The sequence below is a fragment of the Vanessa atalanta genome, chromosome 23 (genome assembly GCF_905147765.1).
Source record: "Vanessa atalanta chromosome 23, ilVanAtal1.2, whole genome shotgun sequence".
NCBI classification, from domain to species: Eukaryota; Metazoa; Arthropoda; class Insecta; order Lepidoptera; family Nymphalidae; genus Vanessa; species Vanessa atalanta.
In genome coordinates, this window is record NC_061893.1 from 2,615,159 (window position 1) to 2,634,455 (window position 19,297).

At 33.3% G+C, this 19,297-nt stretch overlaps 1 protein-coding gene across 6 annotated transcripts in view; it reads left to right on the forward strand.

The window, feature by feature from the left end:
- The window catches only part of LOC125072997 (C-terminal-binding protein), an 80,222-nt gene that overhangs the window by 20,176 nt on the left and 40,749 nt on the right, over positions 1-19,297 (forward strand). For 4 of the 6 annotated variants that reach the window (XM_047683636.1, XM_047683634.1, XM_047683639.1 and 1 more), the window contains one exon: positions 7,674-7,709. The exons of 1 other annotated variant lie outside the window; for it this stretch is intronic. The gene's annotated coding sequence lies outside the window, so the exon portion shown is untranslated. Of the gene's footprint in view, positions 1-758; positions 1,294-7,673; positions 7,710-19,297 lie in introns of those variants that run through there. One more of the 6 variants, XM_047683637.1, reaches the window with a different exon arrangement.

The window sequence follows — 19,297 nt, forward strand, 5'->3', positions numbered from 1 at the left end:
TTCGGTTAATACGCCGTTGTCATTTTAGGACCACTTCGATTTCCGGACTCGAACTGGCCGCTCGGCGAATCGCAAAAAACTATTTCGGCTTTCATTTCGGTTCGTTCTGCTTCATTTGTACTGTTTGATAAATTCTATATTATATTAACTCCTCTTTAGCTATTTTAGCTAATTAGCAATACTCGTTTTTAATTATGTACATGATTATGCGTCGCGTCGCATCGAACAGTTGATATATGTCCATATTAAGACAATAGTTGCCTTCGCTGACAGATGAACTAATTTAGACAAGTCAGACCATACTCGCTTCAATAGAAGTAGCGAGACGTATCCGCTCGTTTTTATTGCTTTGTAGGCGACTTAGTGAGTCATTGTGCTCGTAATATTGATTGTCTTTGTGCTGCTGAGTAGTCGGCTTACCCTTGTGATATTCTATTATTACTTAAGCTCCTCAAAACCAAATAATCGCATTAATGTCTGTAATCTGTACTAAAAAAAATAACCTTTGTTAAAACTTCTACTTATGCAGTTAAACGGATAGACACTGTTCATGTCCAACCTTTAATCACCTTCGCTTTAATATTACTTGTTAATGTAAAGCAAACGTTCTTATCAATACATTAATGTTGCGCAATTCTCGCCGTTAATAAATAAACACGTGTGTTATCTCGGCGGTATTCGAGAAGGTTCGGCGTTCGCGTGTCGTTGCGCCCGCGCGCTTTCATACGCCTATACATTGCCGACCGAAATCGTTTGACTTGTGAATAACTATCGCTGCGCCGGTTCAACTTCGCAGTGCTGTTTGCAGTGTTCATAAATTGCGTTTTCGTCGGCGTGAAAGGCGACCGCCGCCAGCGGTGCATTCACCGCTCGCCGTGTCGAATTTATCGCGAGATCAATACGTGCGCCTACCCGCCAACGCGCTCCGTACCACACTTACCTGCGCCTAGCCGGCGACGTCATCACACGTGGCGGGGACGCGCGCGTGTGTGAGTGCGCCGCGATTATATGGAATTCAGCGATTACGCCACCTATCTACGCCCGAGCCGGTGCGACCGCGCGAACAGTAATAATAATAATTAGCCGCCTCTTTATTGTTATTCGAGGCGACCGGCGTTCGCTCACTGTCATCATAGATAAACTCGCCTCGCGACCGAACCCGTCGCACACGCCTATTGCAAAGCGTTCTACAATTGTGCTTATTGTTTGAAACGATGTTTCATTGTGATATCAGTGAGTATACCTGCGAGCCATTGTGAACGGATCGTTCGAATACAACGAAGGACTTATCAGGTACGTTTGTCGAGTAAACTTCGCTAGTATCGTAAACAATAGCACGGTGCCTGTTTACCGAGTGCCAGCACGATAAACAGGTGAAGTATGCGAGGGTTCGCCTAGGTATACGCGTTCAGTGACCTTGTGACGCGACGCCATGCGCTATCGACTCGCTTCACGTGGCCGCAGTACTATGTTTATTTTCTGATTAACCTGATTTCATGGCGTCGTTATATTACAACACCCATGCACGAAATTGCTATTTGTTTCGAACTTTTATGCACTTTATGTTGTCAAATTAATATTCGAAGTTATAACGGTATATGTATAACTAAGCGCGGTCAGTCTTAAGTTGTAAACTTCTTTGATTAAACTTTTGAGATCGTGCGCGGAGTTGCCGTTTGAAGTACCTACTCTCGCCAGTACAAGGTGTTTCTGTGTTGGCAACTGTAAACATTTCTCATCATGTTTATTTATGCGGTTTTACTACGAAGTTATATGTATTTATATGCGGAGCTATCTCTGCTATTTCAAAAGTTTATCTTGAGTTGAGAACATTAATTGGGTTTACAATCTTCAGGCCGAAGTTTTGAAGCTTGTACGCAGATGAGATAAAGCCCCGTTACGTAAATTTTTTAAGGGAAAAAGTGGACTCGAATATTTTATATTTATAGCTTTGAATTTGTTTATCGTTCACGAAGATATGACATTACGTAGTCTTGGAAAATTAAAATAATGTGTTCTGTATAAAAGCTTTTTTTTTCAAACTTAACTATTATCAGAAGAATAAGATTATTAAGGAAACATTCAAATATAATGATAATTCTACACGTATATACGAGTTAAGTTGCCATAAACCGGAAAGCCTTTTGTCGAATTAAACTAAATACTCTTGGGCACTGCAAAAACAGTTCATACGTCAAGTATATTTTATATAATAACGTGTTTACATCATCTATATAAATAAATATGTGCATCACTGTCCCCAATGCTTTCCTTAACCATTCATCGAATTATGATGAAGTTTTGGTGAGGTGTTTTGCATATGTCCGCGAATATCCTAAGCCCAATAAAGAACGATATATTTCTTTTTATCATTTTCGTTTTAATGTAGACCCTTACTCTACCCCTTTGAAGATGCGAATAGCTAGTATAATAATAATAATTATTAATTTAACTCAAAGAAAACTTAAATTTATCTTAAATGTTTTCTCAGCGCTAGCAACTTCAACACATTCAGATTTCCGTTCATGTTAATTATGAGTAACTAAAAGTACACGTAGGAGGCAATGCACGAGGAAATTGCATAATTTAAAACTGCAGACGATTCGTGTTATATCAAGTTTAACACTGTTCACATGCAGCTAAGCGCTTACGTTTCGTTACGAATGTCGCTGCCGGCGCATATCAAAACGTGAGAGTTATTACAATATACGTACGTGGTTATAATATAATCAAGTGGAAATGTTTCACTAATGATGTCACACTAGTGAAACGTTGATAGCTCCGATTGTGATTTGCGTGCGAGCGGGAAATTGTGTCGTGTTTTTAGACCATTGTGATATTTGATATAGTAGCAATGATGACGCAAAATAACAATACTATGTACGATGAATTTATATATAAATAAAGAATATATTCTGCATTACCTATATAGTTGTTGTCGGGCACATGCGTGAAGCCTTTTGATATACCATGAACGTAGGTGACGCGCGAATTGGATCGTTTCTTATACGTCATTTTAACGCATGCCTGTCATTAGCATATAAATAAAAATAATACAATGTATTCTATGTATTTAAATTTGGAAGGCACTAAAAGACTTGTCACCGGCGAAGTTGTAAACAAACTTATGTAGGGATAGATTTATGTTTCTATAATTGTTCTGAATCACTCGTAAAATTATGAAAATTGTCGAGTTGATGGGGTTAATGCTTGCAATGTACATTTTAAATAGATGTAAGCAATAAAAAAAATTAGCTAGCTTCAAGCTTCTGAGATGTAATTTATTTACCTTTATATAAAATAAGTAAAAAAAAAAGTTTTATGTACCTACTATTGAATAAATTAAAGGATTACATAGTTTGGAATCAAAATAGTATATTGAGGAAGATCTTTGTTACCGTTATATTAATCAGACCTGATATTAAAAAAAAACATTTACAGTGTGTAAAAGGTATTGTTTTAAAAAAAAAAACTATTTTATTATACTACTAAGATTGTTACAATAATATGTATCTTGGTATCATAAAAACTGGTGACAGTAAGTAAAATATTGATTGATAATAATTGGCACTGGTGCATGCATGCGGTGACTTATTGAGCGAGAAAAGCCATTTCATTGAACGATTACCAGCGAGACCATAAAATAATCCATTCATCATCGCCTCCGTTAGTTTCAAATGAACGCGTATATCACTCTATATATTTACTAAGCAGTCGAGCTGAGATTCCTCTGTAGTAAGTAAGAACACGTGAATCTTAACTGAAGATTGCGGGTTCGAATACTAGACTCTGAATTTTTATGTGTGTAATTTGCGTTTATTTTTCGTATCGGGCTCGATGGAGAAAGAAAAAATCCATATGTTCCATATTCCAAGGTACAAATCTTCTCCTCAATAAGATTTTTACTCTATTTACTAAGTACACCTTGAATCATTTCGGTTCCAACTCAGCGATTCTCGTTTTCACATAATGACTCCGAGCAAGCGATAGTCAATTGTATTATATTTTCCAGCTTTCTATTCCGTTCGTGTCCGCACAGTCGAGCATTGTAAACTCAGTTCGACCTACGGCACTACAACTTTCTTTGATCCCTGAGCCGCGCTGCGTGTATTTTCTAGGCTGGTGCCTATGTGTGCCGCTATACCGGTTTTAATGTATGCCGCCCTGGCTCGGCAGGCCGTATAAATAACGTCTGGTTACTCGTTAATGGACATTTTGCTGTTGCGATTATAAAGTTTGATGATATTTAGAAAATCTCTAGTCTGTCTATTATTTTTTGTTATATAAATTTATTAATGACGTCATTTTCTTTGACAAGATAAAATGTACAGTTTTGTCTTTAATATCATTCTATAGATATGAAATGACCTATGTCATTTCTTATCTTACAATTAGTGGATGTAACAAACCTTCTGTAGACGAATAATAATTTATTGTTAAAATAATAACTGGTTTTTATTATAAAACATTTTTTATTTTTATTACTAATATTCTATATTATTTTAGTCTTATATTAATTAAATAGTAGTCTTTTATTCGGAACAATAAATGTTCGTTATTTGTATTTGCTCCTGGCTTGTTTTCTACAGGTCTGTTTGTTATTCGATAAAGGCCTCCGCTAAGCTTCTCCATTCGTCTTTGTCGAGCTAATATGGTCCACGTCACTACTGTCACTTGTCTGATATCATCATATTTCTGTCGTCTGCTTCTTTTTCTTTTGTCGTTTATTTTAATCTTATACTTAAAACTAAATACTAGTAGAAAGTTAATCTCTCTACTCTTCAACATTTTAATGGCGATTATTATGCGAAAACTGAACAAGACGTTATACAACTCTATACGATTAATGTTCGACCCGATAAGAACACATTAATGACGATTATAATTTAACTAATAACCAGGATACGTTTGTAATGCCTTACTGATAAAACTACTTAAACATTATATAAAACATACCAGAAGATGCAGCACGTTTCGGAGATGGTTTTAATATATTATATAACACTTTCACCCTTTTTCAATTTGGACTATTGACTTGACAAGCTTATTTTAATGTTCTTTTTATTTATAAAAAAAATTATGACTGATTAGCTGTCACCAGAACTTGATTAAAGCCTAAATTTAAATGCAGTAGGCAATTTAAATGTCATAAACAAAAAAGTAATCTTTTTCTATTCCGAGACAAACTCCACCCACATATTCAAGTTTCATTTCAATTCGTCGAGAAGTATTGGGTGTAAAATATCCAAGCAGAAACTTTGCTTAATATAATATTAGTAAGATTAAATGTAGTATATTATATAAATATAATCGCTGATATAATTTATTAAAAACTTTTCAAATCAAACTTTCGAAAGAAATCCATAATGGTTTCGAGTAACGAAACAAAGAACATCAATTACTAAATGGACTTGAATAAGTTAGACGATGAGTGACATGACGAGAATCAATAATGTCGTAGCTCGGGTGTGTTGCGATGGCATTTTATTATGAAATAATCATTATATTAGGTATTACATTTTATTAAATAAAGCGCTTCAACTTTATGCGAACAAAAACATTAAGATAAAAAAATAAAACATATTTAAAAAAAAAAAACATTCGGTATTAAAATTGTATCTCTTTCATCAACTAATACGTATTTCATAACAACATAGATTAGACATAAGAATATACCTAACTATAATATTAGATATTAATTTTCTAAAAATACTTAGGAATGTCTTCGTGGACTTTTTCACGTACAACATAAATACGAATATAGTTATTACGCGCACCGAAATTTGCCATGTCACAGCCCATCTAAAAATATTGCACTTGGCACTGAATGAAACGGCGTTAACTCTTTGATACGAAGCCAAGGTATTCTTATATAGTTGTGTTATATATTTCTCTTATCACTAATATTTTCTTCGACACCGAGTGATAAATAGTGATTAGATGTATATTTAGACTTGCATGTTAAAACTGTTGGAACACTTTATTTCTTTGAACATTTGTTCTAAGCAATTGTCATGAAAACGATTTAATTTTTTTGTTTTTACTAAAATATAATTTTTGTATCGTCACTATGACGTTGATATAGAATAGATTCTTGTCACACAAAACTACTACTTATTTTTCAAAAATTAAATGACTTGTTTTTTTATTATATAAAATTAAATTCATAAAAGTTAAACTTATTATTACTATCCTAAAATAACTTTATGTAAGTTTTGTAAACTTCCTAAAATATGTTGTAACTATGTTCGGTCTGAAATATAATCGTCACTCTGATAATATTTCATTAAAAAGAAATTAAGCGCCGCCATCTTAGTCTTGTAATGTGACGGGCTGATCCGAGCGTCACTCGACCTCCACGAAGGCCGAGCCCGGCTTTTATTGATTTTTTATGCGCGTTGTCCATTTCATTCCTACCTACCAACGCCCTACTCGATATCGGACTGTATTATTGACGTATACAAAAGAACATCCGTTTGGGGCACTTTTGCATCTTTTGTCAACTTAGACCTAGTTGTAAACGGGTCCAGGTGGCCTCGTTTCTTAGACGAAAGACATGAACACTATTTAATGATATTTTATATATGTATCTGAATCTGTTTTCGTTTACCAACTATAATAATAGACAAAACCACGTAGGCCATTAAAATACGTATTCACAATATCTGTTTTTTTTTTGTTTCTTCATTTGTATTGAAAAGTTAATAAATAAAATTTTCATGTAACTATAAAATTTAATTGACAGTAACTTCGAGTTCAATGTATCTGAAATTCAATCGAGTAGTTATTCACTTTGACGTCTCACTAACCACACCTACATAGGTAAGTGTATAACTCTGCAACTAGGTATGTGAAGGCAATGCTCGCTATTGTCGAATGAACTCGTCAAACTCGTTGTTTTGTATAGAACATGCGATTGTTGGAATGGCTAGCAATCAATCGATTTTTACGGTGGACCACATCTCCAGCGTGATAAATTCGTTGAAAGAATTGTATATATGTTTTACTTTATGTTTAAAAATTGACTTGCAAGAATCTTGAAATCAAACTATTTAATTTTTTTTATGTACGACTTACTCACGACTAGCTGCTGTTCCGCGTGGTTCCCAAGTTAAACGTTAATGCTCCGCCCTCGTGGATCGTTGCGAGATATTATATAGTCTAACCTTTTTAAATATATAAGCTAAATATACATTAATGTTTCTTTCAAATAGGGCAGGTCGTTGTTGCGCGAATAGCGCGTTCAATCAAACAAACAAACTCTTCAAGCTTTTTAATACTTCACATATCTATACGAAAAATAATTTTTGGTTCCTTTTTTCACTTTGTAACGGATTTGTTTTTTTATTTATTTAGGCGAGTCTGGTTCAACCGTATACCTAATTAGAGGTTAAGATAATTAAGCGAAATCTAAACTGTATGCTATAACTTGTATTATATTAGGAAATCAGAAAATTAAGTTATAAAAACGAATTGTAATTAAAAGTATAAACATGACTTTTAATAATATTTTAAGAACGTAAGTTTAATAAATATGTTAGTCGTATTTCCGATTGTTTGATTCAGAGCTTAGACGTGCTTACAAGCAGTTTCTTAGTTCGCCGTATTTCCTAAAACCATCTCAGTAACATATTTATGGCACATTAGTAATTTAATGTTCTTATTTGTTTTAGGTTCAAGTTGGGACAGAAGACAGTTCGGACAACACAGTAAGTTGCGATTTTATGTGTATTCATTGATCATTAAAACATAGATATATTTAGTGAAGTTAATTAATGTATATTGTATACAATATTGTTAATGTTACAATTTTACAAGTTATTACACATTTCATTAATGAGTGAAAAAGTGCGATCTGAAACTTCTAACGTTTTATAGAGCATTGACTTTAATATCAACTAGTCGTACCACCGTGTCACCTCGACGGAATAGCCATTGTCCACATATCGTTAGACTGTACGATCCGTCTTTGTTAGAATGAGTTATGTTCCGTGCCTCGACAGTTCGCTAGATGAACGTTAACCGCACTACAAATCATCACTCCGACCAACTCTCCGCAAGAATACCCCTCCCAACACCCCTCGCCTCGCCTCTCCACTCCATCTTTCAACTAATTCCCACCCTCGATACATTCTAGCACCATAAACGATTCTAACACGAACATACCGACGAAGTAAATGCTAGAATTGCACGACTCAGTCGCTGTGATCATATCGGATCGTTTGAACACACGATCATTAAACGTATATCTGTTAATAATAATTGCGATTGTCTGGCCGTACGTGCGCGGCGAGTTATGGCGCAGTTGCCGGGCGGCCCTCCCCCCGCGCCGCTAACCGCATCTTGAGACGAAATGGCATGCTGCAGTTTGAATGAGTGCCCAGTATATACTTGCATAAGTATGTTACGGGGTAAACGCAACTTGCCGTATCATGAAAAAATATATATAATGCACTCTAAATGTCAGTTATAATTACTTGGAACGTTCGCTATGTTGGAAATTTTACCGTCGGTCGTGAATACTTGAAGACTCATTCATTTACGTATGATGTATGAAGTATATCAACATTCATGTATTCTAACACTTATATATTTTTTTTATATGAACGATATTTGATATTATTTTTACAAAATGTTCATTAGTATTTGATAGTCAGTGCATCAACTGCAACCACTGAGTAGACTTTAACGTTATACCAGACATATTTATGACTCGTCCACCGAACATAAAAATTGAAATGTGTCCAAAAACGGCAGCTGTAAAATGTAGATAAGCGTTTTTCAGCTTACGGTGCTATATAGTACTTTTTCCGTTAGGTTGCACATTTTTACGAGCACGCTCGACGGACCCGAATGGCGGTAATTTAACACAGGCGGGCGGGCAGACTCTCACGACCGGTCCCCTACGTGATCTCCGGCGACGCCCGCCGACTCGCTAATAGCGAGAATGTAAGGCCCCAAATACACTTACTTAACCATGAATTCGATACATGAATACCGAAATTGACGTATATCGATTGCTGCCATCTCATGTTGTTTTCATGTTCCAACCATACTTTAATTATAAAAAAAATATTGCAAACGCAATAAATGTTTTAGCAATTATTATTAACGAACTATATTAGAATACAAGATCATGTTCGTGTTAAATAAAGTATTTTGGATCAGATATTATGGCAAAGTAACGCAAAGATGAATGCGTAAAGCTAACTGTATTTTTAACACTATATAGAATTATGTGTTGTATTTATAATTTGATATGGAAGGCCTTGTTAGATGAGTTTTTCTAGTTTTTTTCCAATCGCTCTCTGAATTTATATCAAAGGCAGCCGCGGTGATTGCAATTGCGTCGATTGTCACTCGTTCGTTTGAATTGACCCGCCTCAATTATTGTGACCAGCGTCCATTAGCACCCTCGCCATCAATCTCGAACAAATACGCTCCAATTTATGCAAGGACTCTTCAGATCTCTATTACGTCCTTTTATAGAGCTACTGATAGTCGACAATAGTTCGGTCTAGAATAAAGTAATGCTTTGAAACTTATTCGGTCCGTTCTATATTATTTGGTAAATGTTATTTTAAAAGATAAGGAATGAAGGTCAATTTCTTGAGATTTACGACGGTTGCGATCGTAAAGAGTTGGGAATACGATTCGGAAATCACAACTCAAACTCATATAAGCTTATACTTACGATTGGTATTCATAAATGTCGGTGCCTAAATTTTAAAGTCAGTTTTACTTTAGTAAATTTACTTATAATTAATTAGCCTTCTGGGATAAGCCATGAAATTACTTAAGAATTTTCTAGAAAATTAATGTTTTTTTTTTAATTTATGTCAAAAATCCAAACAATTGTTTGAATATTAAAAAAAGGTACACATAATAAAATAAAAAATACGTATATATTTTTTGCATTTAAATTTGCGTGTGTATAATATAACGTTAATCACTTTTGTTTAATCTTTTAATAATATCGCCAGTGTAAAGTAAGCCTAAACTCTTCAGCCTTTCGCAAGAAACAAGAGTCGCTAGGTATTGGTATGCGAGAGCCGATAACGCTGAACAAGGCCGGTGTTGCGTCTGTGTGTACGAGGCAGGTGTGTGTATTGTGTAGTCGTACTGGTTATTCATCATTAGCCCAGCAATTAACTGATGATGATTTTTGGTAGTTAATAACAGTAATTTGCATAAATTTTGGTATGTTGCAATGTTTATTGCAGAGTCGCTACTAATATTGCTACTGTTATTTCGTCAAGTTTTATAATACTTCGCAGCGCACGACTGGTTCACTCATATTTGATTTGGATTATGTATGACTTTACAGTTGATACAGTTTGATACAGCTTGACATTTATATGGGTATTGCACCGCTCCTGAAGGTTGCAGTGTTATGTAATATGTAACGAAATGGTTTCGTTCAATTCCCATGTATAATCTTCTTCAATTAACGAACATTCTAAGACAAAGAACTAAATAAAAAATCGGAACTGTACTTACCGAGATCAGTGCGTTTACCTATATAAATTCCAACGTTATATATTTGACTGTACATTTTAAAATGGCGGAGTTAAATTCTACAAACTTATTCTAATTGTCAACTTTTAGACTCCAGCCTGTTATTCAGTATTTCTTGTCAGTTAAACTCAATTAATTCATGTTCCGACCCAAGGCTTGAACTCAGGCCTTCAGGTCTGCGACCTTATAACGGCTTGTCATTTAAGAAATAAAGGAAAGTCTTAGATAAATTATTTGGTCTTTAAATGAAATTAAAAACTCTCAGGTGGTTTTCAAATACGCCATTATCGATGAGTCCATCAAATTATCATAATTACGTACATATATATACGGGTTAGGCTTTTATTTATGCCCGATTGTATAATCTTTGTCGTCTCGCAATGGCGTCGGCGACGTTTTATTATCTTTTTTTTTTTTATTTGGTGTAATATTTGATTGTCTTATTATTACATTAATGTAGGAATAATCTTTCATAGTTGTTTTGATATTAATATTAAGAAAATTAATGACGCATATATATATATATATATTGTTATGTTATAATTTTATTATCTATATATTTAATTTTTCATAATATTTGTAAGAGGTAGGTTTGTATAATTATACATTGATTGTTCGTAGAAATTAGAAGGTATTCGATATGTCACGTGGTCATAGATTTACGAAATAAAGGCGATGGAAATCGCTTCTACTCGAATCGAATGTATTTGTCAAAAACCCTCAGATGTTATATTGATTCCTTAGTAGGTACCTATCAAATTAACTGCGTTTTACTTTTAATTTATGATTAAAACTTTTTAATTAATCAATAATCACTCAGTATTTTTTGTTTTTAATTATAACCTTTTTTATTTTAGTTGGAAATATAAAGGAAAAAGTCAATATATTAAAAACAATTTACTCATATGATATGAAATATATAACAATCGATATGTACTTAACGAGATTAGGTATGAATCGAGACGTTTACATAAACATGACGCAAGAATGTCGTGTTTGTTGTACAGAGCACACAGGAAAATTGTTGCGTACTTTTTTCTTTGTGGCATTGGTTTATATTTGAGCACATATGTATTAGCAGGAAGTATTCATTAGTTTTGTCTATTGTTAAAAAATGTTTTTCCTATGGCTATCGAGTAGGTATACTCAAAATTCATTTTATTTTAATAATTAAAAAGCAGCCATCCACAGCAGTACAAATATTTTTTATTATTATTTGTGTCTATCAGTTGTTTACTTTATATTCGAGCATCAATCTCATAATGTTCTAGAACATGAAATTGACGCTTGTCATATAATTAGTCTAAATTGAAAACGGTTGAAACTGCGAAAATCTAAATCTGTAATATATACTAATTTTATAAATGTGAAAGTAAGTATATATAAGTAACTTTGTCTGTGGTTCGCTTTTTCAAGGCCAAAATAACTAAACCGAATTTGATGAAGCAAGCTTGTACTCCAAGGAAGGTAATATGCTTCTTTTCATGCTTGATACTTGACGAACAACCCCTAAAACGCGAAGACGTGGGCGACAACCAGTAGTATTATATAAAATTAAAGAAATCCGATGTATCTTCTGGGAGTAAAAGTTTTTTCAGTATTTTTTTGGCATTACAAAAACTTCTCCACTGTTATTAGTATAGACATGACAGCTTACGAGGATTCGTATTTTAAAAATCGATTTATTATCAGTTGTATTTAAGAGAAAAAATTTGATTGATTTGATTAAAACTTTCTAAAATGGACATTATATTAATTACGTTCAATCTTCGGTAAAAAATAATTAAATGACTTATTTCTTTATTAATGTCTTACCTCTTCATATAAGCAAATATTTAGCAAATTACGACTGTAGCTCATTGTTTATTCAAACCAATGAATAAAACGCAAACACGAGGCAAGATATGCCTCTAGTTAATACCCGACTTCACGCGGTTTTGTGTTACTAACGCCACTAGGGCTGCGATATAACGTAAAAGTATATGTAATCGAGTTTATTTGAAGAAGAAGAAACACATTAAAAAAACAGACAGGAAATATAAATTACGTCATCACGATGAGGATAACCACGAAGTTTTTAACACTTGCCAACCCTGCCGGCCCTTCGTATTGAGAGCGATACGGTAAACAGGAAAATGCTGGAGGCATCGCTGGTGGCCTTAGTCATTGAAGAAAATCCGAAGTTTTGAACTTTATAACATTGACTGAAAGTAGAAAATTGTTTACGCACTAAGTTGTTTTGTTAGAAACTCTCGCTTAGGTTACGTTCACATCTTTGGAAACGAAAAAGCTCGAAGCTCTCTACCCATTTCAGTCGTATTGCTATAAGAATATATGTAGTTAGACATATAAGGAAATATGTTTATTGTTGGCGAAAAGTAATAAGTACTCTAGCGCTTATATTACTTTTTGTAATTGTATGTGTAATCTTTTAACATATGGATAATAAAATATTTTTGCTGGTTAAATTCATAACGTAACTTAAAAGGATACTTATTCATGCTCACCCATAGTCTAATGTTAGAGCAAAGCAAATATTATTCGTTTCGTTGCCGCGTTTCAGCTATTCAAATTATTTAACAAATTCCTTGTTACCTAGCAATTAGAGCCCGTAAATACATTGCAATAAATATCAAAATCGTGCGTTGAGATGACAGTTGAAGTGTAGCGTTGCCCAACGTAACTGTTTGACAGATGATTTGCAAAACGTGCGTCACGTTCCGCGAATTATCCAATAGTCGCTTTTATTTATTTTATTTATGTCTGACAATATAACTATTTCGCTTTACCGTGAGGATGTGTGTTTATTTTAGAAATAAGATGCGTTAAAACCAACTTTTTATAATTAATATTCTAAACTAGTTGCACGTATTGGCTTCGTATGAATAGATGATGGTTTATGTCAAACTTTCTACTGTAGGACAGGCAAACGAAGAAAACAATCTTGTTCGTTAGTCTAAACTAAGAATCTTCTCGGGTTTACGCTGAAAAACTTATTTAATTTTCATTATAATCGGATACATTTTGAAGAAACAAATGGATGACAAGTATATAAACACTGATTTTCATATATAGAAATAAGATATAATAAGATATATAATAGATAGATATAAATAAAGTGTGCGTATTGGACGGTTCGTACTCAATCATGACCGAATAGACACAGAAAATTTGGCAAAGCACTTTGTAATTTAGTTGAAGTATGTATAGAGTACGTTTTTCTAATTATTATATATTAAAATAATTGTTTAGACGTTAGGAACTAATACGGCAGATTTGCGAATTGTCAGAATTTCTACAATTCAACAACACCAGTGCACTTCAAATCATTGCCCAGCCATCTACAATCAATCTTAAAACTCAATTAAACATTGAAATTTTCAATATCACTCAAAAATAAACGTCTCGTCGTTGGATCTTTGAATATTTCATAACAAACGTTTAATAGAACCGTTCCCGTCGTTATATAATACTATTTTAAATCCCGCACCGTGTTTACAATTCAAATAGACGTTTCCCAGTGGCAGCGTTGAAACAAAAGTGTACAAAAAATGTCTAGCGTTCGATATCAGGATAAATAAAAAAAAGGTAAAATGGCGGCCAGGGTAACAAAAGCGGGTTTGAATTGTTTGCGAAAATCAACTGAAATTTATCTTATATTTTGCGTATACTATATATATTTTATTTGCATATTTTTTAGTAAGTACACGCTTCAACGCTTATGAAGTATATAAGTTAATGTACCTACGCATATGGTATAGGTACTAAAGAGCGCCTAAGTTACCGTTAAATGTCAGCGAATGTGGCAGTTAGTAACTAATTTATCATAATCTGAGCGTAGTAAAACTGTATCTTACCGAACTTTATCCGTTTGATTAAGTATTAAGTATATCTGTTCTTATATTGGCAAAATACGTTAAGTATTCTTTATGAAAGTAAGTGAATTTTTCTTTAATAGTTTTTTATGTGTTTTGAAGATTTAGAGATGTAATTTATGACGATTTATACATATATATTTTTTAAAATTCAATGAACTTGCAAGATTTAATAATTAATTCAACTTAGTGGCACCTATGTGTATCGCACACATTAAATATATTTTTTATCTAAACTACAAACCGCTATGTTGGCTACACTTATAAAAAATGTTACCTCCTCGAAAATAATTTCATTTAATTGGAAGCCAATATGTATTAATATCCGAAAATCTCTACATTTGGTCTTACTTTCAAATTCATATATTATTTTACATATTTTATTAGTTTTGACGAACGTTTTATTAATTATTACACAAAGTTTTCAATGAACTGATTTTAACCGATTTTTTACTGGTAGCTTAACATTAACAACCTGTAAATTTCCCACTGCTGGGCTAAGGCCTCCTCTCTCTCTCTAAATTTGACACACGCAGGTTTCCTCACGATATTTTCCTTCACCGCAGAACACGAGATGAATTATAAACACAAATTATATTTATGAAAATTCAGTTGTGCTTCCCTGAATTTGAACCCGCAATCATCGGTTAAGCTGCACGCGTTCTAACCACTGGGCCATCTCGACTATTTACTACTGGTAGCTTTGATTAATATAATTAACGAGCAGCAAAACCGTTATGCTTTTAAAAATGAAAGTTTATTTTTCCACCTATAATTATTATTATTATTACAGAACTATAAAACTAGCCCTATAAAAATATAGAATCAATTATAGCTTATCGTGTTCATATAACTAATTAATTCGAGTCTCATTAAAATAATCTTAGTTTTACAGCAGATCAATTTGAGGCATATATAAATAGAATAATGTGTTTTGAAGCGTTTTACGAGAAGTAATAACAACTTTCTATAACTGTTTTATAATTATTATTCGATAAGAAATAGATTTGGGTATGCTTCGTTTGTAAAATCCTCTGTATTTATGCCGCTAACTTCGGGGTAAGTTCCCGTTGTTAATTTCACAGGGCCATCTCTAATACTTGGTGGTGGCTCTGTGGAAGCATAACATCTTAGTTACATTAGTAGGATACCAATTTTATAAAAAAATATCTCTTCTCCAATAATATCTATAAATGATACTTAAATGCTTATTACCAATAGCAAAAATATATATTGGAAGAGAGTACATTTAATTTAATTTATATACATATAAATAAGCATTATACATTTTGAAATTTGTCAAAAAATTTACTCGACAAATCATAAAATTCAACAAAGAAATAAACGACGAGGCACGCGTTCAAAATAATGCTCGTTGTTCCGCACAGCCTTTATGCTAATTCAAGTGCACGTAGTGGCTATAAATCTGCGGCTAAGCGGCTACGTTGCTTCGCACTTAGCCAGCTAGGCTAAGGTCAAATTCAGATAGTTATATAATAGGTTTAATTAGTATATAACATCTTATCATTCTCACTTATAATGTAATTAATTTAGGTTTAATAAATTATTCAAATTTTAATTACTTTTTTATATTTCTATGCCAAAATACTTAGTGATATTTAATCTTTATTGAGTAGTTAATGAACATGACCGAGAACCTCCTCTCCCTTTCAGGAAGTTTCCTTAACCCAGTCGTGGGAAATTCACAGGTTTGTTACTTTATATATAAAATCGTTTTTATGAACTCCATTCAAATTAAGTCGAACGATTCTGAATAATAACGGTTTAAAATGTAAGTAATATGGTTATTGAGTTTAAATATACGTTAATTAAGTATCCACGGGTTTTCAAGTAAAGATACCCCCGATATAATATTCAAGGCACGTTACCTCTGGAATGGTGGTCGGAACGCTTTCAGGTGTCCCCGTTAAATATCTCTTTGGGCAATAAAACGTATAAATTGGCTTTATATTGTAAAAATATACGGTTAACGAGGAATTTTCGACTCGTTGTGTACATAATATGATTTCATTATATTTTATACTTCACGGCATTTTTTGTGAATGTTTAAATCTTAATACTTAATGTAGATTAAATCGCGACGCATCGTTTTCGTAATCACAAAACCGAAACGTGACAATTGACGAGCATTCGTTGTTAAATCACATAATCCCAAATCACGTATCCAGAATAGTTTATAATAATAATAATAATAATATCGCAAACGCTTCCGTTTCGTTTAACGTCTAAAATTATTTTTCCTTGGAGGGTGAAGTATAAAGTGCTAGATCGACGCGATGTGAATCAGGTAAAAGGAAGTGTTTTAATAAAATATTAAAATAACCATTTTCTGATCGCACACATTCGAAACTTCATAGCATTAACCTCTGCAACGTACTTTCAGCTGAAAGTTGGAGCCTTGAGTGTCCGCATACGAGTTTGAATATATAAAGGTTTTATAAACCCTGAGCCGAGTGGCTTGGGAATTCTAACTACATATTCGTTGTGACAGCTGCTGCACAAGATGCAGAATTTTCACGTAAGCTTGTAAATTCATAACTGTTTGTCTGGTTAAGCGATGTTGTTTTTTTTACTTTTAACTACATTGCGTTATCTTCATAACGGTTTTTTAGAAACAGTCGACTCTTCGGGTTATTTATTTATATGGAAATGGCTTTCGCACATTGCTATTAATGTAGTAGTCTTATGATGCCAATATTGTACTCATTAAATACATCGAGGAAGAGAAGAAGACAATATCTAGTTTATGCTAGTTATTGATAATATTTAAAGATTTAATGTTTTATTTTATACAAGAGGTGCTTGTGTCTCATACAATATATGAGTAGTCGCCTACAGTTTACCAGAATGGTTGACTTTTATGGTTACTGCTCTGCGCCTTTGGATCGTAACGACAAGTTTTATAGCCTACCACCCTACCTCAATAAACGGGCTATCTAACGCAGAATGATTTCTTTTAAATCGTAATTGAAGTCTTCGAAATTCTCGCAAACATTCAAAGGGATAAATACGCTCTTTAAAAAAACCTAGGGGAAAGCATGTTGTTAAACAGTACCATCCATTTAAATTCAACGCCTACAGAAGTATATTACATATTATAGAAATCGATTTCGATGTCCCCATATTTCCGACCCCTGTTGGCCCGTGACCCGTTTCCCATAATACTCGGTAACAATACGCCGATATAGTCGCTCTCCGAACGCTGGCATTGAGTATGTGCAGTATTCAATTACCGAAGAAAAAATTGTTATAACTACTTTCAATCTTGTATCTCATTGGCACGAGTTGGTAGTAATAAGGGATACTTAGTGCTTAAAGACGATATCATCTCAACGTATTCAATTTTATAAAATAATTTTTATTAATTTAAAAGCTGTATGAATTTTAGGTAATTATTACGTTAATTGCGCAGTAAAATGTTTAAATTTTTTTCTTTACCTTTAATACATGTAAGAATTAGTTGAACAAGAACCGGGCCACAAAGCGAACCAATCGTTCTATTACTACAATAGCACGCCAATTCAATAGTGTGAAAACGACGTTATAATTACGTGTGTGCGTGATAATCGCATCGAACTATACATAGATACTTACGTTTTTCCACGTGTGCGTGACCCGTGCGGACTTTGAACCTTTCCTTCGCAACAACAATGCGAGATGTGTGAATGGCTAAGACGAATGTTACTGAACACGTATAGACAGCGCTTAATTAGCACTTTAAAATCGCGCATCCGTTGTATGTATCTGTTGTACCATCTGACAATTGTATTGCGTTCAAAGCCAACGATGGAAATAGATCAATAAAAAAAGATCGTCTGCTTTTGTAAACAAAAAAAAAAGTTGTTTATTTTAAACAAATGTTCGCTCAAGAAACTACTAAAATAGATTTCAAATTTCTTTAAAGACTTTACAATAAATGCTATGGCGTTATTTGAAAATATATATAATGTAATCCTAATATAATCTTCGTTGACTTTATTTGTTTAGGTATGTGTGTTTTTTTTAGCAAATATAAAATTAGGTTTCGTATTCCTCTAGCAATAGTACATCTACAGATCAAATTATTCAGTAAACGTACCGCGTAAGTAAGTTATTTTACGTCGTGTTAAGTCTCGTGTCTCGTCTAACGGTAATAAAATTTGTTCCATCATCATATATATTGCTGTGTCATGTTATATTCACCGTTGAGCCTACAGTTAGTACTGATATGTGTGTATTTTTATGTAAAAACTTTATCGTTAATTTGTATTGGACAATGACAATTCTTTATTTGCAAGTTTAATTAACGAACTACAAACTGACATTACAGCTCTTACATTTAATTAAATCTTGTAATGTAAGGATTCAGAATTGAAGTATACTTTCGTGTGTGTTTGCAGTGCGATAATATACAGGACCATTGAACGTTGATTGTTATCATTCACAAATTTATAACATGTACGATTTAAGAATTATGACACGCGTCTGATTAAATTTCCATTAACTTTACGGCGTATTTTTTGAGACTGACGTTTCAACTATGAGTCTATTTATGACCTTAGTTACATTCTAATGTACACAAAATGTTAACAAATATTCAATCATTCCTTATTTTGTGATGAGTACAGTCTAACTTTGAAGTGCTGAGCGATACGACGGTATATGCAAATAAAAGTAATAATCAATAGCAAAGACAAGCTCTTCCGGCTTAGCTAGATCGCTTAACCGAACAATCGAGCCGTCGAGTAAGCGATACTGTAGCCTCATACTCAGCTGGATACAAAGCTGATGAAGTGTATTATATATAAACATCTTTTTAAGTTTATTTTTGTTGCACAGCACTAAAGTAAAAAAAAATGACGAGCTTCAAATATTCGTAATGTTATTTGCTAAATGACTTAAAA